This window comes from Barbus barbus (assembly GCF_936440315.1).
Source record: "Barbus barbus genome assembly, chromosome: 1".
In the NCBI taxonomy this organism is placed as follows: domain Eukaryota; kingdom Metazoa; phylum Chordata; class Actinopteri; order Cypriniformes; family Cyprinidae; genus Barbus; species Barbus barbus.
Window position 1 is genome coordinate 13,340,503 of NC_136729.1, and position 25,767 is coordinate 13,366,269.

The 25,767-nt window shown below is 38.6% G+C and overlaps 1 protein-coding gene across 1 annotated transcript in view; it reads left to right on the forward strand.

The window, feature by feature from the left end:
* LOC306872114 (uncharacterized protein) overlaps nt 1-25,767 on the forward strand; it is an 85,399-nt gene that overhangs the window by 42,895 nt on the left and 16,737 nt on the right. The window contains exon 4 of the mRNA XM_079420517.1: nt 22,614-22,675. The gene's annotated coding sequence lies outside the window, so the exon portion shown is untranslated. The remainder of the gene's footprint in view (nt 1-22,613; nt 22,676-25,767) is intronic.

The window sequence follows — 25,767 nt, forward strand, 5'->3', positions numbered from 1 at the left end:
CTCACAAACGCTGCTTTATCAGACATTTCATGCAAGACGAAATGAAAACGACATCCCAAATTTTCTGAAAACAGTCGGTTTCTATCAGAAATACAGTGATATAAAAACACCCGCACCGGGTTTTGATTTTGAAATGTGCAGTGCTCAACCAAGCGTTCTCCCCACCCCCAACCATTAGAATTTCCGTAGGCGGGATTTATTTTTGTGATATCACAAATACAGGAAAACAACTTTGTAGTCCAAACTTCTTGAAAAGGGATTTTTTTTTTAAACTAAATATCTCCCTTTGGAGTGGACTTTGAGATTTGTAACTTTGTAGATCTTTTTATGCCCAAACATACACACTACTACGGAAGTTCTAAGCGGCCATGCATTATTATAATTTTTCTGTCTTGTTTTCTCGTGATCTCGACATAACGAAAGTTGTTTTGTCGTTATCACGACTTAATTTTCTCTGTGTATTCGGCATGAGAAAATCCTATAGAAGCAGCATCATCACAGCATCATGGATGATCGTATTCTCTTTCACTTTGATCAGGGACTCACTCAAAATAAAAATATGGTATAAGTACCATCCCAAATATTGAAGGTGTTGTGTGTGTGACCGACTACATTGATCCATGATAGAATACTTGTCATGCATATTCATACTCGGCCATTTTAGCTCTGTGTCTGTCAGTGATTGACGACTTACACATAAGTGTTCGACACTTGAGAAGGAGGCTGTCGGGTCTGCAACTTTATCGTCGAAGACAATCTAGCGACCCTGATTTTCTCAGGATAGCTACAATTACGTCGTGAGAAAACGGTTTTTACGTTGAGATCAACAACTTTCGTTATGTCGAGATATCGACAAAACAACTTTCGTTATGTCGAGATCACGAGAAAATTAAGTCGTGATAACGAGAAAACAACTCATGTCGTCATCACGAGGAAATTAAGTCGAGATATCGACAAAACAACTTTCGTTATGTCGAGATCACGAGAAAATTAAGTCGTGATAACGAGAAAACAACTCATGTCGTCATCACGAGGAAATTAAGTCGTGATAACGACAAAACAACTTTCGTTATGTCGAGATCACGAGAAAATTAAGTCGTGATAACGAGAAAACAAGACAGAAAAAATATAATAATGCATGGCCGCTTAGAACTTCCGTACACTACACACTGACTAAAATTCAAAAAGTGAAAAAGCATAATAGGACCCCTTTAAAAAAAAATTGTAACATTAAAATGACTTTACTGTTACTTTTTCTCATTTTAATGTATCCTTGCTGAATAAGTGTATTACTTTCTTTAAAAACAAAATCTAACTGGCCACAAAGTTTCTGAGTGATAGATTTATTGGAAATTCAATCACACAAACTACATTTGGAATTCAAAGGACTGGCTACTTGTTTAACATGTAATTATGCACAAAAACAAAAGTCTTTTAAAGAAAGCAACCATTTGATGTTAATGGAAACATTTCATTAAAAGAACAACTGACAAACTAACCTATGTACATAATCTCATATCTGAGACCCTCTCAATGAAATCTGCATGTTAATAGCATTCTGTCTCAATTGACCATTTCTGATTGGATATGGATGTTAATGTTAGATGTAAACAGGTGCAGAGTGCAGTTAGAAATTACTGTGTTTTTATAGTCATGCGTATAAGTAAAGGGTGCACTGACACACACATGCCATCAGTGCTGAAGGTGTGTGTATGTTCATCAGGACCGGCTGACTGTGGCAAACTAGCACACTGAATAGCACTTAACCGTCACCTCACATTCACAGCGGGAATGTGTGCGTGTCATTCAGTGTCTCTGCATTTTGCTGGCATGCATTAATAGATTATTGATGCACTCTTGTGATGGTTGACAGTCAGATGGAGGTGGAAATGGAGCTATAATTTCATGCCGATGCCAGACAGACAACACAAATACTAATTTATATCCTCAGAGGAAACGATTTCTCATGGAGAAGAGAGAGAATTAGACAAAAGCAAGAATGGATGAGAGAAAGTGATAATAGAGTTTTCTCTATAACACCCTTTTCTCTCTCTCGTTCTCTCTATCTGTCTCTCCCTACTTTTCATTTTGAACAGATGGGTTGAGGTATCGGTTTTTAATGAAAAAGGCAGTGTGAGAATCACATGACTGTCTCTCACACACATACAAGCATTTCAAATCTTTGTGGAGCTCACATGCAGACACTTAGTTTGCAATAAGATAGATGGTTCAAATTATTGTTGTGTGTTGTGTTATTGAATAATGGAATAATTGCATGTTACCTTTTGTGTTTCAAAAAAAGGATAAAAACACCTACATTATAGTCGTTACATTGCCGTGAATACATTCTGGGCAAATTTGACCGTGTTTACATGACATTTTAAAAATACCTTTTTTTTTGGTCTGAATGAAATCAGTCTTTGTGTATATTTATACTATCTTTCAAAAGTTTGTTGTCGGTAAGATTTTGTTTTTGAAAAATATTTTACACTCACCAAAGGTGCATTTATTTGATCAAAAAATATTAAATTAATATTTTCTATTTTAATTAACATATTACAATTCAATTTCTTCCTGTGGTGGCAAAGCTGAATTTTCAACAGCTATTACTCTGTTAAATCATTCTAATACATTGTTTTGGTGCTCAAGAAACATTTTTATCCTTGTTGAAAACAGTTGTGCTGTTTAGTATTTTGTGGAAGCCATGATTAATTAATTTTTGTATCAGGTATCTTTGATGAATAGAAATTTTGAAAGAACACTATTTATTGCAAATAGATTTTTAAGTCATAAATTGATCAGTTTAATGTGTCCTTGCTAAATAGAAGTATTAAAGTAAATGTGGTTGTTTCTTCTAAAATTTTGCAGTGTATTCATGGCCATGCTGTTGTTACTCATCAGCTCATAATGATTCCTAATGGGTTAACGGTGTTTATATGAACTGATTGACAGTTTTTAAAAAAAAAAGTTAACTTAATTTAAAGCTATGTGAAAAGACCGAAGAGGTGCATTGTGGGATGCATTGTTAGGAATGTGCTGATTAGTAATTGCACACAGCTGTAGCTTATTAGACGTTAATTGCCAATTAATCAGCAGATCCTCATTGTGTATTTTAAAGGCAAATAAAGAAGGGGAATGAGAACTTAGAAATGTTGAAAAGAGGAAATTATTTGTGGCATGAGCAGAAGAGCGTGATTCTTACTTTCCTTTCCTCCTATCAGTTTCCTTTCTCTATGTCAGCACTTGCTCTCTTCGCTCCCTCTCTAACATCTCTATGCTAGTAAAGGAAGAACAGTAGACAAGAGAGAAAAATATGTTTTTGTGTGTTTTATCTTTTGATGGCTGAAGCCAAGTTACAATCAATTTATATAGAGGTTAGTCCGAAAAAGAAAAATCAAACATTTTCTTTCAGACTTAAAGGTTAACATGACATTTTAAAATATGATATCGTCTGTCAGAAATAATTTTTTTACAGTGCATGTAAACATATTATAATGCAGGCATTGAAAAGAAGTTGTTAATTAAAGATGGAACCGTGTAAACTACATCAGATCTGACATGCTGACACATGGTTCACATTGTCATTTTTAATTTTTTTTATACATTTGGTTACATAACTCCACAAAGGACTTTGATACCATCAGCAGCATTCCCTGACACACATTTACTTACAATCTCTTTTCTTTTGTCCATTGGCCAAGAGTCAAATATGTCACTTCTCCTTGGCACACGGCCACATCTCTGCAGTAATAAATCAATAGAATGGAAATTATGTAACGCTTGGGCCAAAGGCACTGTGGACGATAGTGAATGTGGCTTTATTTGGCTTCTGAATTCTCTCGCTCTCTCCCTCCCTTCCTTTCTCAGAGATTTTTAGAATAACTTTCGTCTTTGTTGGCTCATGGGAATGGAATTCATGAAAGAAAGCTAAAAATAGCTTGAAACGGCATCAGTGTATCAGGGGATGACTTTTTTGTGTGTATTTGGTTTCTTTATTACTGAACAATGTAAGCATGACTTCTTTGCACCAAGTCAGCAGGTTTTGCATCCTTTTTCGGGTCTCGCAGTGGAATGTTTTCAGCTACACCTGGATATCCTCATCTGTTGTCCCCATTCAAGGGTGCGAGTGTGTTCTTGAGGCTGATTCGAGGTGACACCGTAGGAAAAAAGTTACAGCACAAAACAGCTCTGTCTTTATTCTCTCTCCCACACATTGAACACATATAAAGATGCGTATCTCACACATTCACACAAATTTCACTGGTGATGTATCCAAACAAAATCATGCATAAATACCCCTAGCTTTCAACTGGATTCACAAATCCTGTCACAGAAATTCTGTTCAAATCAGCAGTAAATTGATCATTTCTGACATTCTCACTGACCAGTCACAGCCGCCAGCTATGTAGGATTTTGCATTATCTAGAGTGCATGATGGGCAATATAATGCCAATGTACACTGCCGTTCAAAGGTTTGGAGTCAGCAAGCAAGCATGACTGTTTTCAACATTGATACAATAAAAAGGTTTTCTGGAGCACCACATCTGCATATTAGATTGATTTCTTACACTGTGACACTAAAGACTGAAGTAAAGGCTGCTGAAAAGCTGCTTTGCTATCACAGAAATAAATGACATTTTAAAGTATATTCAAATAGAAAATGGTCTTAAATTGTAATATTTCACAATATTACTATATTTTAGATGAAATAAGTGCAGGTTTAAAATCATAAAGTCTTACCGCCCCCAAACTTTGAAAACTGTAGTATATGTGTGATCATTTTTATGATATTAAAATATTGCTTACTAAAATAATTAACATTTATTTAGAATACGCTCTACTCAGAAATGACCTTGATAACGTAATCAAGTTAAAAACTTAAGATATAACTAGGCTCTTCTGATTCCTATTTAGTCGTCTTTGTAATTTGTTCAGATAAATAAATTGTAAAAACATAATAATAAAAAAGGAAGAATAATCTAATCTGTATGAACCAGAATTTAGGTCGTGTAAAGTTGCAACATTAATTAGCCAAATAAGAGAAGTAATTCCACCAGTACTGACTGACCTACCGACCTCCTTGACATGTAGTCATTCAGACAAAACCTGCAGACTTTTTATCTTTTTGATGGAAGCATTGAATACATTGCACACTTAAAATATTTAATAAACAAGCATGCAAGGAAAGTGTATAACTTTGTGAATGATGGGCATCTGCAGAAATCTGTGGTGCATTTTATGGATTTCTGCAGGTGCCGGTACATGATGCACTCTGATTTTGAGATCACACAGAAATATACTAGAAGGATCCCTTCCGTTCTCCGATTCCTTCTATCTGACACACACAGGGAGGGAGGGAGGGAGGGTGAGAACGAGGCTAAGAGAGAGAGAGGTGACGGGGGGCTGTTTAGAGCAAGAGATGTGAAAAAACCCAAGAGAGGCGGGCTGGCCTATAGCGGGGGTTGGGCTTAAGCGCTGTGTGTGTGTGTGTGTGTGTGTGTGAGAGAGACCAGCTCCTTTCCTCTCTTTGTTTGACTACTGAGTGGAAAAAAGCAGAGAAAGAGTGTGTGTGTGAGTGAGTGAGAGAGAGAGAGAGGGAGAAGGATTGAGGGAGGAAAGCAGAGCGAGAAGGAGAACGAGGGAGACACTCTTTTTTTTTTTCTTTGGCTAAAATAGAAGGAATTCTGTTTTGTTTGGAGCTGGAAACCTGCATCCTCCTGACTGTGTCAGCTTTTGAATGGTGTGTTTTTTGCTTGCAAGCCCTGCTGCCGGTGTGTTTGTGTGTGAGGGGGGCAGGTAGTCAAGCCTGCAGCTGGTTAAAGGGAAAATAAGAGCCGAGATTTTACTGAACAGACTGAACGACCAGCTCTCAGTGTGGAATGATCTCAGAAACACAGGGAATAACACTGGGAAACACGGTAAGACACACACGCTTCCTCTATCCACCGCTGCTGCTCTGTTTCTTTGTGCTTCCAGCAGGGCATTTAAACTGAACTCGTGAAAGTATCCGGGCTGCGTTTGGACAGCTCAGCAGAATAAAAACACACTAGGCAGAGAGAGGGAGAAAGTGCACTGCTTTTTCCAGTCAGAATGCTGCACAAAGAAAGCTTGTTGTATGCAGTCAGTCCGGCTGGCTCTGTTTATATTCTGACTGTCACACACACTCACTCTACTGCACATGAAAGTGCAGTTTTCCTGTGTCTGCTTCCCACACATCCATATGGAAAAGCAAGCTTCCTGTTCTGTTAGTGACTCTTTGTCAAGTGGGATGAGTTTGTGTAATTGTTTTGCAGGCGTATGTGTGCTGTCCGTTGTGGTCATAGGAAGTGGTGGTTATGGATTTTGTTAGTTGAGAACTAGAGTAAAACCCTGGCGGCGTGAGTGTGTGAACCTCCGCTTCCTCCTGGCCGTGTGTCCGTCTCACACAACCCACATCCATTACCGGCATCCTGGAGTGTTTCGAACAATCAAGAGTCATTGTGCGGATGTGTGTGCGCGTTGCTGGGCGTGTATCAGTTGGCTCCGCCCCTCATTAAAGATCTCCACTAAGATAAAGAAACACAAAACATTGCTGGAAGAGCGCACTTCATCATTGTCATCAGGAGATGTGTAAAACAGCCGCACGTCTTCATCTGTCAGTATTCTGTTTCTCCATTCCTCAATAGTTCTCCACAGAAACAACATCTCTCGTTCTCATTCTCTGTCTTCTTCCTCGCCCCATCCATCGGCGAAAGAGCAAATTATGACTGTCTGCCCTGAAACAAATTTGACGTAGTGTTGCCGGTGCCTGTTTTCGTCAGAGCATATGCATGTCGCCCTCAGGCCCCTTTTGCTTTTAGCCTGCATTGCTGTTTGAGCTCCTCTTGCTGCTGTTTAAGCTGAGCACAATACAACTCTGTTAGCATTAGCAGCGTGAGGACTATTATTACCCATAATGCCATGGTGATTAGCAGTGAGCTAATCTATTCATTAGCTGCTAATCTAATTGTCAGCACTGGTAGTGACAGGGCCGTTTGTGTATTTCTGAAGTAGTTTTGTATAGTGGTTTATGTCAAAATACAGTCCTAGCTAGCATGGCATCGGCAAAAAAGAGGAAAATTAAAATGAAAATTTTTCTGACAGTTTTTGTGATTTCTAATTTTATTTTGTTGTTTACAGTAGTGGCAATAAATAATTGCTAAGGTATTTTAGCATAAACCATGCTCATGTATTACTATGTAGTACCTTGCTGAAAAACCAGCCTAAGGTGGTTTGCTGGTCTTATCTGGTTTACGCTGGTTTCCTAGGCTGTCCCAGCTAGAGTTTAGCTAATTGAGATGAGACTTTCTAGCCTGACCAGCTGAAGTGTCCAAAGCGTCTCTAAAACCAGTTAAGACCATCAAATCATATTAGGCTGGTTTAAGTGTTCTAGCTTTCTGTCCATGTCATGTTGGAATTGCCTCAGTATCCATTGTAAGCTCTGTCTTTATCACTCCCTGTGATGGACGTTTGTTCATCTGCAGATGTGGTGTGGGTGTGGGTGTCCCCTGAACCCCACCCCCCAGGACAGGCCTGACTGAACGGGGGATTGTGCATTCATTGGAATGGGGAGAGAGAGAGAGAGAGAAGGGAGGGAGGCAGGAATGATTGAGTGGGCTGAGAAGAAAAGGAGACGAGAGAGAGGGGGATGGGGGAGGGGAAATGTTGCTTGGCTGGTGCTATGCTCTATGGTTGAAGGAGAAGAGAGGGAGGTGGGTAGGTATTGACACCCAGCTGATTAGTTTGAGAAGGAAAGATGTGCAAACATCATAGAACGAGAGAATGCACGGATTGCTGAAGAACAGGGTCGTATGTGTTTAAACAAGAGTGAAAACACAAACATCATGTAACAGGAACTATTTGCACAGAAAAAATGCTTATCAACACTGACATGAATTGAAATAACCTGATATTAATACTAGTTAGTGTACTGAAACCTCATAAAATAATAATAGAATATCTATCTATCTATCTATCTATCTCTCTATCTTGAGTAAACAACCAAAGCTGTTTTTCTCAGAATATCGAGTTTATTTATATTTAACAGCATCTTTGTTCTCTAGCATGGAAGCTACAGTGCTTTTGTTTAAAAATATGCTGCAGAGATTCTGACAGATTTATTCTATAATATCATTTTGGGTTTATGGAGGGTTTATAAAGAAAGCACCATGACAACCACATGTAAATCACACACACACACACACACACACACATACATATATATATATATATATAAGTGCTGTAAATCGATAAAAAAAGTTTTACTAATTAATCACGTTTTTTCTGAAATTAATTGCACCTAATATTAAACTTTGTAAATATACTTTTATATTGCAATAATTTCACATTTAATCTTCAAATTAATGTAGAAACAACATACAGTATATTTTCAATATTTGTTTAATGGCATCTTTTTTTTTATGACTAAATGCCAGTATCACTGACACCAATACTACTGATTCCTCTATATAATTATTTTTTTCCTAATATTTAACCATTGACTGTAGCCATTCAACATTACAGTATAATTGAGAGCTGTCAATTTTAATATTTATTAAACTTTAATAAAATAACTTCTAATTTAAGTGAACTTTAAATAATCTTCACATAAACCCATTATAACCAATGTCATATTTATATTTACCTGTGCCCTTCAGCAAGTAGGAAATATACAGAAATTGAATAAAGTTATCAAACATTAAATTCTAAATTAAATGTAGATAAATTCTTAAAGCTATAAAAGGTATTGATTTCATCTTTTTTTTATTTTGTTCTTTGATGAATAGACATCACAGCAGCTGGTTATTAGATTATTTTGGGTACTGTTTCTTTAAGAGCTGCCGCGGCTGAATATGACACGGATCTGACACGCTATTGTTTTCTCTCAACTCTTTAACTTTTCTGACCCACTTCAGGTCTTAAAGTCTCTATTAATGAGCTGATGAGTATAATCGGGTGTGTTAGATGAGGGAGACAGTGCTGGGCTGCTCCAGGATAGTTTTGAAATCCATTTCAGAGGTCTTAAATGTGACTCATATATAACATAGCCTATAGCCTAATACATGCATGCACAGTTTTAAGGCAGCTTTAATCGCCGTCATGACTTAACTGACCACGACATTGGATGCATGTCGTTTCTTTGTGCTTGTGTGTGTCAGTCCTCTGTACAGTGTACACACATCCCATCAGTGAGCTATTGTAAATGCTTCTGGAACATCACACACCTGTTTCAGAGGAAACCGTGTGATGTTTTGCCCGTTGAAATAATCAAACACACCAAAATATATCTTTCTGAAAAGTGCATTATGGTGCGACCCTTCTGTGACCCCTGGGCGTGATCGCTGGCCGTTTCGCATTACTTAAATGGAGTTATGTGACTGAGCGATAGAGTTACACCATCAGTGGGTGAAATGGCACCCGGCCAATTGAATGCAAGATCATAGTGATATGGAGAGAGAGAGAGAGGTCGTATCAGGGTCAAAAGTGTGTGTTTGAGCCCCATTTCTTCATTATTCTGTCATCACCCTTTTTCCTCCCTCTTCTCTCTCTTTCTGTCCTCTGTAATGCCATTAAGGGCGAGCCGCCTTTCTAACCCAGTTCTCCAGTGAGCTTTGACCTCTTGAGTAAGGTGTGTGTACAGTATGTGTGTCAGAGAGATTTTAGCTGTACTCTGACCTGCTGTGCAAGGTCTGTATGTTAAGGTTTGTGTTGTGTAAGACTCCACATTAGTGTGTGAGGTGTGTGATAAGAACTGGAGCCGCTCAGGCTGCACAACGGCGAGATTCTCTGCAGGTCTGTACGAGATTTAGTGCCTTTCTCTGGACTGAGATCTGTGTGTGTGTGTGTGTGTGTGTGTGTGTTTGCTCTGCCTCTGCTGTGTCTCACACTCCAGCCACCTGATCAGTTTCCTGTAGATGTGGGAGCCTGTATAGACGACCCCCATGTGTCTCTGTGTATGTATGTGTGTCATGTTGCAGTCAAAGTCATTGTTGATGTTGTAATTGATTTCTCACTGCACTTGTTTCTCTAGTGTGAGACGTCTGGAGCGTTAATTCAGCTGGCTTAATGCGGGTGTGCGTGTTTATGTATGACTATTGGTTTTGTAGATGAAGTTGAATTTGTCTTTGTGCCATATAACAAATAGGCAATTTGTCTTAATTTCTTCCTCTTAGTTTGCAGTTCACCTGCATGATAAGTATTAGGCCAGAAACTTTATGCATGAACACATTGCCAACATGCGGCCCGACATACTTGTGCAACATGTTTAGGACATAAACATTACATAGTTGTAGTTTTAAATTTAAGTAAAATGTATTTTAACAAACCTCTGTTCCCAGTGTTTATTTTATTTATATAGTTTAAAGTTTATTTTCTGTATTTAATGATTTTATTTATTTATTTGCAAATAATGACTATAATAAAAATATTTTTTCTTACGTATTGTGACACATCCAGGTGTAACAGATCATTAAACAATGTAGGACAGGAACGTTTTTGTTTTGCAGATTAATTTTTTAGATAAAGTAAATGTAAGCTTTTAGTCGATTTTAAGAAAGGGGTGGAGTTTAAGCAGACTAAATGTTTGGTCTGACATAGATCACCAGAGTCTCTTGTTTTCACCGTTATGACAATTTTATAAGATCTATAACATGCATTCACAAAATAGGATGCAATTTCATAGCATGCATACTTTAAATTAATTCCAAGACTATTTACTATGTATTTAAAATTATAACAAATAATAGTAATTGGCAAGTAACGCAGCACCAGCAGTCCATCTTTATTGGTGAGCCCTGATAAGTGCCTGAATATATACCCATGATTTGGAAACAAGGCTTTGTTTTATGCCGTAAACTGGTGTTGTAATGTGATTCTTTGTTCTAAGATCATAATAATGCCAGTCTGTTTATAGAGACACTTTAAGCTCTTAGCGGCAAGGTGGCGTCATGAATAAGAGATGGAGTAAGAGAGGCGGGTTTTGGGATTTGAGGTTTAGATGCTGAATACTGTCTGAATCATTCGGTGTGCCTGTGAGCGAGCTGGCGTGGACATGTTACCACCTTCATTGCGGCAGGTGCGAGATACGAGGAGTGTGTAAAGCCAATCCCATTTGTTTTTAGCAGCAGTATCAAAGGCAACTGTGGACGTTGCTTTCATTGGATGTTTATGTGGAGCCATTTGCTCGCAGCTATAGTGGCGTTCCCTGCTGTGTGTGTGTGTGTGTGTAAGAGCATTCGTGTGCTCTGGTTGAGAATAAATAGAACAGCAGTGTGATTTCACACCCCTCCTCCTCTCCTCCCATCCCCCTCCTCTCTCTCTCTCTCTCTCGCTCTCTCTCTCTCTTCAGCATCAGTGCATCTGTGTCATGTCACAGGGTTCTGCTGTCCCAGAGTAACTTTTTCTCTCGCTCGCTTTCTATACATCATCATCTCTCCTTATATATTTGCACTTACTGTATATATACACACACATCTTTGATATGACAGCATCTGTCAAACATGCATTTGTCATTTTCTGTGTGGCTATGTCATCAGCCCTGATCACACACATGCAGCAAATATTTTCATGCATACGTGTGCATGTGTGGACTGCAAGAGCGAGTGAGCACAAAAGGCTTTTGTATGTTAATGTATGTTTGCATGTGTGTTTCTGCAGCCTCAGGCTCCTCCCCCAGGGAGAGACGGACAGGTGTGGAACAGCTTGTGTTCTGCCTCATTGGCGCTGAACACACACACACACATGCATGAACACACCTGCACGCTCACAAACACACATACAGCATCACACACTAACTCAACACAAAGCATGCAAGCCTATTAATGTCCACATGTATAAACACAAATATATACTATTATGCACTCCATCTCTGAAAGTAATGGCAGCAATAGTAGGCTAATATACATATATCTTGAATTCAGCCACTGTCTTTTTATGAGTGAATCATTGAATTGTTCACTCGAATGATTTGTTCAAAAACTTATTCATTCAGGAGTGAAACACCACTGGTATGTGAATTTCTATTCATATTGGTTACATGTGCTTATCATGTAGAAACAGTCAGCTGCTGTGGTCATATTTAGACATCAATGTAAATGGCTTTATTGCCATAGAATTAGGATGATCTCAACATAAACAAGATGTCATGATCCAGAGCAGTTCTGGACTTTTATGCTTGTATTTTGTAGCTGAGATTGGCAAAGTTTACTTCGGTTTGATTATGTTGAGCTAAACTAAAAGAACACTTCATCCTTTGCAAAAAAAAAAGAACTCAAGAAAATGCTTTTCTACTCCAGACAGTTTACTGTGGTGTGTTTACTCTATATAGAGAACTCATTATAGAGGAAGAGGCTAGAAAAGCCTGTGATCATGGATTGATGTTCTGCTGTGAGTTTTGTCAACTATGGTATGATATATGATGTAGTGTGTGGTCTCACATGATATTTAACATAGTTTCTTCATTTTCCAGTTAAAACGAATCAGAATCCCCCTAAACATCCCCACATTTCACTGAATTTCTCCTGCTCTTTTTCTCAATCTGCTTTCTCTTCCTTTTTTGCAGACATTATCACATGTATCGCATACTTTAGTTTTAATGACAGTGTTTCTGACTGAGCATCTAGTGTTAAACCCAGTGTTTATATGAACACAAATTTGTATAATTTGAGCAAGTGTTGCTTGATGAAGTGTACTCTTAAGTATTTGTGTGTGTGTGTGTGTGTGCGTGTGTGTGTGTGTGTGTGTGTTGATACTTGTCTGTGTGTTGTTATTTGCTTGTGTGTGTGTGGTCTTGTGGTGGTTCAGAGACACCATGTGTGAATCATATGTGAGTTTAAGAGATTTTGTGCATTTTGTAAATGTGAATTTTAGTGTAAACAGATGGACTTAATGAAGAATACAACACACCTCTAAGCCATATACAGACACACTTATACAGACATATAGAATATAAAGTGCATACATGCACACACACGGTGTTAAACAAATTGTTTAAACAAGTTGTTTTGCATACATAAAACATTAGTCATTTAAATGTAATGACCTAGGGTCAACACATTGCATTACCTACAGATCATGCTATCCAGCCAAACCTTGACCTCTTGGTTACTCCAGCTCATTTGATGGAGCTAATGTACCAAAAGATATTTTGCTGACCAACGTTGAACATCAAATGAGGATGAATTCAGAGCATCAATTAAATATGGATGTTATCTTTTCTTTTATGTCGGTTTGTAAACCATCACATACAGTTTTAGGCTACGTCCACACGAAGCCAGATTTCTCCCTATCCGATCTTTTTTTTTTGCCTCAAATTCCGTAAACACGGAGTCGTCTCAGGAAATATCTGTGTCCACACGGAATCACTGAAACCGACTGAAAACTATGTAGTACACATGCCAGACCAATATGTGGCGCTGTAATTGGACTTGGACCATGTGCGTAAACCTTGCGCGCTGAATACAAACTAACACACAAAGCAGAAGATTTTGCTTTAATAAAACTAATGATCTCAGTAGGTTCTGCGGCACGAACACAGGCACGTAGTCTGACATTGTTGTTGTTGTTGTCGCTGTTATGTGACGCAGCGGTGTCTGATTAGGGGCGAGACGTGGGCTGATGACGTCATCGTTTCAGAAAATATACGGATTCGCCGTCCACACGAAAACATGAAAATGGCGTTTTCAAATTTATCCACCCTGGGACCCGGTTTCAAAAATGATCGGTTTCACTCTTCGAAAAACGCCGGTTTCGTGTGGACGAAACGCCTATACAGTAAAAAATTTAAACGCGTCTTCGTGTGGACAGGGCCTTAATTACTTTTGTCTTTTGTTCAACAGCTCTTTGTAACTAAGTATCGCTTGGCTTTCTTTTCCCCCTTACACTTTATGGCAGTCCAGCCAAAAATTATGTTGTCCTACCTATCCATCAGATTTTTGCACAACAAAGCAGTGTGTTTATAATTATAATAATAAATCAAACTAATATGATAACAAATACCAGTCTACAGTATCAAACAGCATAATAAACAGGTTTTGCACAGCTGAACTGGAAACGGCTGACACTGGAAGCCCTGCACATTCGAGGTAAAAATTGCCATGCTTCTTATGTAAAAAAAAAATATCTGGTGGATAATATTAATTGCACACAGAAAGTGAATAGTTCCAAGTTTTTCACTTCACTTTTTCCATACTCCAAAAAATGAAAGTTAGTGGTGTCCAATGTTATTTGCTCCTCACTGACAATTCTGCAGGAGAAAGAAAGTCACACAGGTTCAGAACAACATGAAGTAATGACAAGAGTAATGTTTTAATTTTTTGCGTGAACTATCCTGTCAAGGCATAATTATGTACGTGTAACTGTACAATCAGGAAAAAGTAGTTATTTGACTATTAAGAAAAAAAAAAAAGACTTACGGGCTATAAAACATAGACTATGGTTTATACGGGCTATAAAAACAGACTTTATCTCTGCCTCTGTGTGACTTTACCAGCTTTTACAGGTTACAAACACATACAGTAGAAAATCTAGAACCATTAAATGCTGAAGACTATATTTGCTATGTTTGGTGTGACGTATAATGACAGTCTGTCGTCTGCACTGGCCAGGCTCTGCAGGAACTGAAGTCGGTAAAGAAATGCTGGCTCAAAAGTCTTGTTCACTTTAGATCTGTGAGATTGATTTACACAAGAAGTTGGTCCCTCAGGGTTTAGGATTTATTTGTGTGTGCTTGTAATAGAGAAGGTGCAGAAACATGTGTGAGCCTGTTTGTTGATCACCTCAGCATGTTTTTACCTGACTACCTGACTGATGTTCTTGTTGCTGGCTCTGTTCTTGTGCGTCTGTGTGTGTGTGCGTGCAAATAAAACAGTTTTGTCTAGTCTGGCTGTCGGTGGATGTAGATGGAAAGTCGTTTATTGAACTCTGTAAGGGAAAAACTGAGAAAATGGCTGTTTTGTTGTGGGCTGCTGTCTGTTTCTCAAACTCAGGCTACTGTTATGTGGTCAGCTGCGTGTGTGTGGTTGAAAGAGACCTACAGAAAATGCACTACACCCTCATGAATGACTGACAGATGTTCAAAAGATGTTTTAAATATTCATGAGAGAGTTCAAATGCACATGCACACGCACAGACGCTCTTAAGAGAGTCTGCGTTTAGCGTTAGGGATTCCTGCTTGGCTTTGTTGGTTACTGTTTAGACAATAGCGTGTGTGTGGGTACAGGTTTGCATGTGGGTAATTTTCGCAAACCATACAGGGCTGAATCTGACCTTTTCATGCGATGTGTGGCAAAAGTTCACTTAACCAAATCTTCAGCGCGGTTTCTGCACCCCGCCCACCTTACTGCACACCCCCACACACACGACTGATCACAGTCACAACCGCACGAACGAACGCAGACTAGTGGGCACCTGATAGACCAAAACAAATTAAACGGACTTGCAGACATAAGCGGGATCATGATTTGACCTGGTATCACTGTCTCTGTAAGACTCTCTGTAAGACTGCTTCAACAGGATGGAAAGGTTGTGGGTTTGAATTTCAGAGAATGTAGATACTATTATGTATGCCTTAAATGTACTGTTTAAGTGGTGTTGATGGTTGGATGGTGACTGTACAACACTCTAGATTTAAGGGTGCTTGCTAAGGCAGTTACTACAAATGTGTGTACTGTGGTTAGTCAAAGTCGTGTTTATTGTCATATTAACACATCACAGGGCTGTGGAGGAAAATGAAACGTGGTTCAGTGCAGACATAACAATGTTCAGCAAATACAGACAACAAATACAGGCCATAAATAAGTTATAACAATAATATAACAGTGGGTAAATTTGGGATTTGAACAAATCATTATTAATATTGAACTTTGAAACATAACTTGTGTTTACATCTAAGCATTTCATGGGCATTTTTTTTTCCAAGGCGACCTACATTGTATTTAAGGTAAGTTTTGCTTGCGTCATGATCTGTTTTGAGCTACATGAACACTAAACACTCCAGTGAATGATAACGTAAATGTGCTTGTTAAGCAAAGGTGTGTGTGTTTTTTTAAAGCAATCTGTCTGGTGGACCAAGAAACAAGGGAAAAAATTGCAAACCAATTATCAATAATGGTTTTCTTAAGGGTTTGTATCAACCGACTACTGAACATCATACATTTGGTGGGTTCTTTTGTTCACTAAATAACTACTTGGCAACAACCCAGAATAACTTTTTAAATACCTAGATACACCTTAGTAAGCACCACAAATACCCTAGCAACTGCATAGCAATGCCATTGCAACCACCCGCAACACTCTTTTGACTTTTGCACGGCACATTTTCTTCAAGTGTAGCTGTATGTCTGTGCTCACGTGAATGTTTTAGTGTGTGTGTGTGTGTGTGTGTTTTGTGTACACATTGGAGTATGTGGTCTATTGTCCCAACACGAGGAGCAGCTCTGAGTCATATAGTGACTAACCATAAGAACAGCTGAATACTGTACCTCGATTCACACAAAACAAGCTCACACATGACCATATGAACGCATTTAAACTTCCACTTTGCACTCATGAAAGCGGTGCAAACATGTAGGTCTGTATCAGCTTGAGTGTCAGTCGCAAGGAGCAGGTGTGGTAAGGAGTTTGGTTAGGTAAGTAAAGTGATATAACCTCAGTGCTCTATAACATACAGGATGATAAAACTGTCACAGCTTGTAATCTGGGTTTGAGGCCCTCAGGAGTGGAAAAGCTTTTCAGACATAGTTACTGTTTTACTAAAATGTTTTGACTAGTAGCTCAGTAATAGAATCCAATAGAAAGGTCCTACGTAATAGAAACATGTGCTATGTACTTAGTTCTGGCTGGCGTCTTTTGAAGATCATTAATACAATGGAAGAACAGGTTTATTGTTTGTCTGTAGTGGGCCTGTTTTCTTTGGTTCTGGATGAGTGACATTAGAGAATAAATGTTTTGTATTGCCTTGTCTCCATTTCACTGATTACAGGATGTGTACAATATCTTTGTTTGCTAATGCATTACAGTAATTTCATTGATGTCTAACACCTCTGCGTGTTGAGTTAGTATAATTCTGATATCTTATTGACAGTTGGAGGCGTACAGAACGGGCGAGCTGTGTTGAGTCACAGAATTGTAATATGTGCTGGGTGAGAGGAGTGTGTAATCAGTAGGTCGTCACGTTATGTGTGTGTGCACATGCCCCAGCTGGTGTACATAGGAAGAGGAAAATCTCTTGTGATAAATCCAGCTAAACCTGGTGAGCCATCTTGGACCAGCAACAAACCAGCTAGCTGGTCATAGCAGTTTAAAGTCACGATTAAATGGAAGTAGCGCCAGATCTTATCTTCCATATTGTGACATACATCTGAGTGTAACGGATTATTGAAAAAGAAAAAAGTAAAGATGAACACAAGTTTAAGCGGACTAAATGATTGGAGAAGTCCTGTGTACGTCACCAAAGAAAACCTTGTCATTTTCACTGGAAGAATGATAGTAATGATATTTTGATTAAAATGAAACGTGCAGTGATGAATTGTTCGCTATAAAATCTGTAACATGCATTTTGAAATTGTTTAATTTCATGCTGATTCTAATCTGGTTTGTGAAGCATGAAAGCTGGTTGACCAGCTAAAAACCAGCTGCTGTCTTGAGCTGGATTTCCCAGCAGGTATGGGGACTGTTTTTCTCTCTTTTTCATTCTCTCTCGCTCTCGGCCTGTCTCTCACTTTCATGCTCTCTGAGCACGAGTCCTCTCGTCTGTATCAAGAACACTTTGTCTGAGTGTCACACTGTTCCTCATGAACTTGCATTTTCTCATGTTTGTTTGGTCGATGTCCTCTTATAAACCACTGAATCCCCTCTTCACCCTCAGATACTAGATTAGTCCTCTTGTCTTTTGGTTGTGGGGATAGGCCTTTTCTCATCTAAATCCTGTAAACTCCCCCTCACTGTGACCTTTGGGCTCATGGAGCCTGTCATGAGTTCAGAGTGACATTTAAAATGAAATGCTAAATGTTAGCTTTTTGATTTGCTATCAGGGTTTGATTCTAGAAATGATATCACATTTTTCATCTCTGTCTGTCTCTCCATCTCAGTGATCAGTCAGGATATATTAAAAGCCAGTTAAACACTGGACTGTTGTGTTTCAATTTCTTCATGACTGCTTACTAATAGCAGTGCTTTTGCAGTTGCACAGGACTTTAGGTTTTTGTTAACTTTACAGTTGTTGCTGCAGGCCTGTTTTAAAACTCAGAGCAGCTGTCTATCTGCAAGGGTGCAACCTTTTGACTTTAAGGTCATAAGTCAAACAGCCTAACCACTTCTGTTTTATAGTCATCAATAAACAAATAACCCCACTTTATCTGACCAAAGATTGCTGTAATTTTCATTCTACAGAGAAAAGGGTTTTGAGTGGGGCGTTTAAATGTTTCCCCTCAAGCTACAGCTTTGGGTAGAAACAGAGATAGATGGTGGAGAATTGGTGAAAGTCAAAAATGAAAGAGTACCATTACAGTAAGGATTTTTTTTTTCTGCTTTCTTAGTCAGGAATTTTGTTTTTCTGGCCTTCCAGCATTTCCACCATAATAATTACACATTTTATTTTGAGAAATTATTTATATACAGTGCTTAACAAATGTATTAGACTTCCACCACCCAGTGTAAGGTTTGTGTCACAGCTGCCCTAAAAAATTGGTGATTTACCAAAATTAATAATCAACATTTTTGTTTCTGTAATGGTTAATCCATCAGTATGTGTGAGCTCTTTAGTCAGGAATTTACAAATTTACTGTTTTACAAGAAAGGCAGAAAAAATTGTGAAGGATTTTAGTATTTTTTTTTTATTATTATTATTATTATTCAGATGCCCAATTAATCAATAACAGCAGAGACTGTTATCAAGGCCAAAGGAGGCCATACAAACTTTTTTGGTTATTATGCATGAATAAAGACTCTTTAGTTGTTTCAGTTTGTTATTTACCTTATAAATTACAGTAACACATTTTAGTTTAAAACAAGTGTTTTGACAGATTCCTAAAATTTGTGTTTTCTCTTTTTCAGGCTGCATTTATTGACTGTAATTGGGCATCTGAATAAAAAAATAAAGTCCTTTACTTTTATTTCTGCCTGCCTTGTAAAACAGTAAATTTGAAATTTCATGGATAACAACAATCATTTTAGCATTACAAATACTACTGGTGTATTGACCATTACAGAAACATAAAAAATAATTTTGATAATCATCATTACTGTTAGTTTAGGGCAGCTGTGGCACAAACCTTACATTGGGTGATGGTGGTCTAATAAATTTAAGCACTGCATATTTATACACACACACACACATATGGTCATTATTTTTATTAAAGAGATAGTTCACCCAAAAAATGAAAATTCTGTCATGATTTATTCACCCTCAAGTAGTTCCAAACCTGTATGAATGTCTTTGTTCTGCTGAACACAAAGGAAGATATTCTGAAGAAAGTTTGTAACCAGGCTGTTTTGGGGCACCATTGACTTCCATAGTAGGGAAAAAAATACTATGGAAGTCAATGGTGCCCCAGAACTGCTCTGTTTCCCGCATTCTTCAGAATATCTTCCTTTGTGTTCAGCAGAACAAAGACATTCATACAGGTTTGGAACTACTTGAGGGTGAGTAAATGATGACAGAATTTTCATTTTTGGGTAATAATCTCTTTAATAATCTCTTTAATTCACTTCATTTTGTGTCTTTGTCTGTTGTTTGTTTAAATGTTGAGTGTATGTATGAAGAAGAAAAGACGAAAAGAAAGCCCATGTATAAATCTTAAAAATACTCAAGTATAAATAAAAAATATATATATTTCTATGTGTCTAAAACCATATTCATAAGGCTCATTAAATGTAAAGTTTTCTTTGCCATAAACAAAGTTTTTCATTTTTTTCATGAAATTGAATGACAGCTATCATTATAAACACACTTTTATGTACTATGTATATTGCTATATTCATAAACAACAAAACAATTTGACATTTTCAACCCATTATTAATGAGACTTAATTTGACTTATTTGACCTAAATTTGTTCAAATAAGACACATTGTGAATGTTCAATCACAGAAAACCGTAGTTAATAAGTTTGCAAGGTACACATACAAGATCGACGAATGTAAGCTTTAACAATGCTGCTCACACTTGCAATCCTTATTTTTATATATTGTTCCTCCTGTGTCCTCAGAGGGTGGTTACAGTCCCCCTACTGTTTGAGTGGGACATTTACTTTCAAAATGAGTTTGCATGGACTCATGGCATGTAATTCATACGTGGGTTTATGTGGGGTAGATGTGGGCAGACGTGGGAGTTAACCCTCTGAATGAACCATCCATCCATGTGTGGCAGCTGTGACAACTAGTGCACCCTAGTGCTGACTCAGTGGAGCCTACAAAGTGGGAGCAGAGTGTTGATCTAAAGGCCGGTGTCAGTTCTTACACACACATACCACTCATTTCTGCCATTGCACATCTGACAGTTCTGCATATTTCAGGTCTGTGTGTGTTCAGAATTCTGCAGTGCTCGTGGGAACGCTGCTATATTTAGCTGCTGTGTGAGAACGGGAGACTGAGCTATGTCCCTCCCTGATTATATGGCCAGAAGCAAGCAATCTGAACACTAAGTCCGCATCTGGAATTAAAGTACTCAAAAAACACGCACATATCTTTTGAAATCTGTTGTAATCTGTAGTGTACTAGCACACACGAGCACAATGGGTGGGTGTGGGTGTGGGAGAGATCACAGGCCGTCACACCCTGGTCACCTTCTTCCTGTCTGGTGGATCCTATTATGTGGTCATCGCCACACACACACAATTCCGAACAGCAAAGACAGTGCTGTAGCTGGAATGTGATCAGATTTGTTTATGATAGAAAAAGAAAAGCCATATTTTTCTTCATTGTTTGCCAAAGAAGCGATTCGCACATCTGCTGTTGTCGATGTTTGTCTGTTTTTGGTAGGCGTTGTTCTCAGAGCAGCCTACGTCCTGTGTGTGTGTGGTTTGTGATGTCCTTCCGCTGCTGTCCAAGAAGCCTGGTTCCCGTGGTTTTGCCGGCCTGTTTTGTCTCGCTGCCACTGATGTAACCTTGCTAAATATAACGTGCTGATCACACACGAATGCAGCGTCTGTTCGCCATTAAATGAACATACCATGCTGTCCTCAAGAAACATCCTGACATGGCAGATGCCATTAGTTTCTTTTAAAACTTAAATTGTGACTACTGAATAAGTCAGAAAAAGTGGATACTCTTCCAGTGTAATTTTAAAAATCATATCCATGGTTTTCCTGTCTGCTTTTGTTTATTTCAGCACTTCTTGGTCCATCTGTTATGTCTGTCCTATTTTTACTCCTCTTTGATTTACAGTGCTCGCCTGGCTTGTTCGACGCTCTCAGATTTCTTTAAATCCTGAATAAACCCTGCAATAGCTGCCCTATTGTTTTTCAGTTCATCTGAACATCAGATTCAAGTTTTTCTTTTTTTTTTGTCATTTGTTATTTTTGCAATCTAATTTTATATAATAATAATAATAATAGCAATAAGAAGAATAGTATTATTACAGTGTTATCATCATCATTGTTGCTGTTTATTAATAAATATGAATAAATATACAAATATAAATGGTTGTTTACATGGTATAAAATTGAAATTAACATATTGCAAAAAATAATAAATAATAAATTTGTATTAATAATAAAAACAGACCTACTAGTAATAATAATATAAAGTAATTATTATTCTTATTAGATATGGGACTAATTATTATTAGCCCCATATCAACTGAATAGCATGTTCTGAAGCTATATATGGTACATATGACTTTGATTGAATGATTGAGTCTTGGGTACAGCATTTTTGTGGATTATTTTTGTGTGATGAGGCGTGATTAGCGTGTTCAGACTTATTAATAGTTAGGAGGCGGAACTGCTGTCCGTGAGAGAAGGACAAGAGTCCGTCTTAAATAAAGCAGGAGGCGGAGTCGCGCGGGTTTGCGCTGTCAGGGAATTCCGGGCCGCGCTGACGTCAGGAGCCTGAGGGGCGGGGCTACGCTGCGAAGTGCGCCTCTGTTGCCAGAGCTGTGTGTCCCTTTAAAAGACCCAGCGCCGCTCAGCGCAACTGGATCCCTGCCTTAACTCACAGACACTGCTCTGTGCTCGCTATAGAGAGCGGAGACTCACCCAACAACATTAAATATCAGCAGCACGCCCTCTGCGGAGACACACAACAGACTTTTGGCTTTTGAACCGAAGGATTTAAGAAAATGAGCGATTTTGCGGATTATTATTGTTGTTATTCAGCTGGTACATTCATCTGCACGCCAAGGAGAAGTTAACTTGCGATATTCACCGGTACTGACAGGAATTTTAACCAACATATTCGTGTTTTAACGTTTGTTTTTCTTCTCCGGCAGCGTTTATTCCCGCAGCGCTCATAACCGAAGCGCCTGTAATTCAAGCTTTATATGTGATCACTCGTAATCTAATCATTTCTGCCGTTGGACACCTTTCCAGTGTCCTACATCGGACTTCTCGTCTCATCTGTAAGCAAAACTAAAAGATGTCCTCGTTTATTCTCCAACAGATCCCGTCTAACCTCTGGGAGCGTTAGTGGAGACGCAAGCTGAACGAGTTTTACTACTAAGGGTAAGTCAGCTCTCTCTTATCTCAGTTGTTTTATCATTGTTATCTCCATGGTAAACTCGTGACTACGTCATAGTTGAGTGTTGGCCGTTACCGAAAGAAATTACGCTCCTTATAACAGGGTAGCAACAGCCTGTGAATGAAAGCGTTGTAGTAACTGTGACCGGAAGATCAGCGCATTAACTCTTCACTGCCCACAAACACATGCCTTTGAGACAATGAATGGCGTTCTGTCTTTAGAGAGATCATCTTTGGACAAATCAAAGCATGGTTTAATTATTGGTTTGGGCGTGTGATTGTGTAATATATTGCTGTATTGTGTAAGCAGGGTGTTGAAGGCAGAAAGTGTTTAGATGTAACTTAGGTTGTAAAGTCTCAGTCCCACGTGTGTCCGGTGGAAGGGGGTTGGGTTCACTGTGTAAACTGACCCGGCCCATCCTCACTGTCCAGACCTGCCTACCAGTGTCAAAGAAAGACATTTTCATTTAAAAGTACTACACTATACTAAAATATAAAGCAAACAATTATTTTTCTTCGTTTCATATAAATCTTGATGACCTTGATACAGTCATGAGATTCTAAACTCCCTGTTATATGGCTTTCCTGTCACATGACAACAAAATAGCCTGCATACTGCTTAAGCCAGACTGACATAATAATATGTGACCCTGGACCACAAAAGTAGTCATAGGTAGCACTGGTTTATTTGTAGCAATAGTCAGCAATACATTGTATGGGTCAAAATTGATTTTTCTTTAATGCCGAAAATCATTAGGACATTAAGTAAAGATCATGTTCCATGAAGATATTTTGTAAATTTCCTACCATAAATATATAAAAATTTTGATTAGTAATATGCATTGCTAAGAACTTTTCTCAATATTTAGATTTTTTTTGTACCCTCAGATTCCAGTTTTTCAGGCAGCTGTATCTCAACTAACTATTGTCCTATCCTTTCAAAAAAATTACCCTTATGACTGGTTTTGTGGTCCAGGGTCACATATTTGAACAAAATTGCTTCTTTGCATATATTTTTTTAAACACTGACAAAGATTATGCCAAACTACTATTATTTCTATTTTACAATCTTCATGCATCTAAATGTTTTTGACTTTCAGCTGTATGGAACAAAAAAAAGTTGAAATGAATTGAAACCAAACCAAAAAAGGGCATCACTTCATTGACCCATTTATGTGTGTGATGGCAGTGTGATCCAACTCTCTTTGTTTGACACGGGAGGGCAGGGCTCCACTGCGGGATGTGCCGAGCTGGGCAGTCTCATAAAGCTGAATCGATTGGCGTAGCCAGCTCGTGCTGAACTGAATGCGCCTGTCTGAAAGGAAATCATTTGCATCGTTTTCTACTACAACAAGCCTCCAGCCCAACCTGGGGGTGGGGTGTTTTTTCTCAGCGCTTGCATGTGCGTTTGAACATATTCCGGTGTCTGGGTTAAGGGAATATGCAGGGGAAACTTCTGTCACACGCTAGGAGGAATATTTGTGATGACGTTGAACAAACATTCCTGAAAGCATGTAAATTTACAGTGAAACAGTTAGGTGTTTGTTGTATGAGTGTGTCTGGGGGGTGAGTTGGGACACTCTGCATTTTACAGGTGGTCTTAAACACCCGTGGAAGTAAATACAGGGGTATATGAAGGAGAAGAAGATCCTTTTGAAGATCGACTTCCGATCAATTAGCATGACTGACATGAAAACAGAGAGCCTGCATTTGTTTTCCTTTGAAGTTGTGGGTTGTAAATTTCGAGAGTGCAGCAGCTGCAGAGACTCAGTCCTCCTCAGACCAGCGGGTGTTTTGAATCAGCCGCCTTATTGCAGCGTCACTGCCCCTTTATTGTGACGGCATAAACTTGTTAAAGCTATAGGCCAGACTAAAATAAGAAACAAAATTGGTGTGAATATATATATATATATATATATTACTCATTCTCAATTGTTTGAAAGTGTGTAGAACTGTGTATTAGGGCAATGTTTTGATTAGCGAAGAAGTCCATTACACAAACCATTGTTTTGAATTATAATTACAAATTTTATTTAGTTTTTTTTATGAACTTGAGTCTATCTTCCCGTCTGTAATTTTGAGTAGCACATTCAAAAGGTTGTGTTTGTGAGCCTAACAGGTGGAGTACAGAGAGATCAGTGTAGGTAGCACATTTCACGTGAGTGTGTGAAATAAAGCAATGATGTATCATGTAGGTCAGTGGGCTTGCTAGGGTGCTTAGTCAACGTACGCTTATCACGATAGCCATTCGACAGTGATGATGACAGGGAGCTGGGCTTACGCGAGTGTGGTTATACTGGTATTTCAGGACTGTCCGAATGAAAAAAAAAAAAAAGTTGTAAGCTGTAAAGCCTCCTCGTTCGTTCCATTGAGCTTTAACGGTTGTGTGTGTGGGAGTTTTTCCCATGGTAGGACTGTACTTTTGTGGTAAAAGGAAGTGATGTAGGTAAGCTAGAGGAATTTCACAAGAGAAAGTGAGTCTGTGTTAAGTTTGATGAGTTGGTCTTAGGTGGTGTAATAAAGACAACAAGAAAGAAAAGAGTTTAATACTGTCTGATGCATCAGTCTGAAATATCAGTCATGTTTCTGTGACTCAGTCAGATGTTTTTTTGGATAGAGTGAGCAGCCAGGATGCAACACACAGATCGCTGACGTGCCTCATAACGTGGGGGGAGACATGACTGAAGAGGGATTATTTTCCGGTCTGTCTCTATCTCACAATAAAGTCAAATTTTCCATATATTTATGGTCACTAACTTTTATCATATTTCAATTAGTGTCTGAAATATTTCAGATGCCAGACGTGACTCTTCATCCCGCTCAGCTGGATTCCTCTCTGACTTTGTGAGCATCAGACACGAGTGTTGCCATGGCAACCCGAGAGCCAGCTTGTTTGTGATTTATCCTTTTTGTTACTAATAACTAATAAGTGTGCCTGTGTTGTTGGTGTCTAATGCATTTGCTTCTGGGAAATGAGGAGTCTGAATGTAGGAGGGGACTTTTGGGGACTTATGAGAGACAAACAAGACAGATGTTCAAGGTTGACTGTTCCAGTAATGAAAAGCTGCGATGTTTTG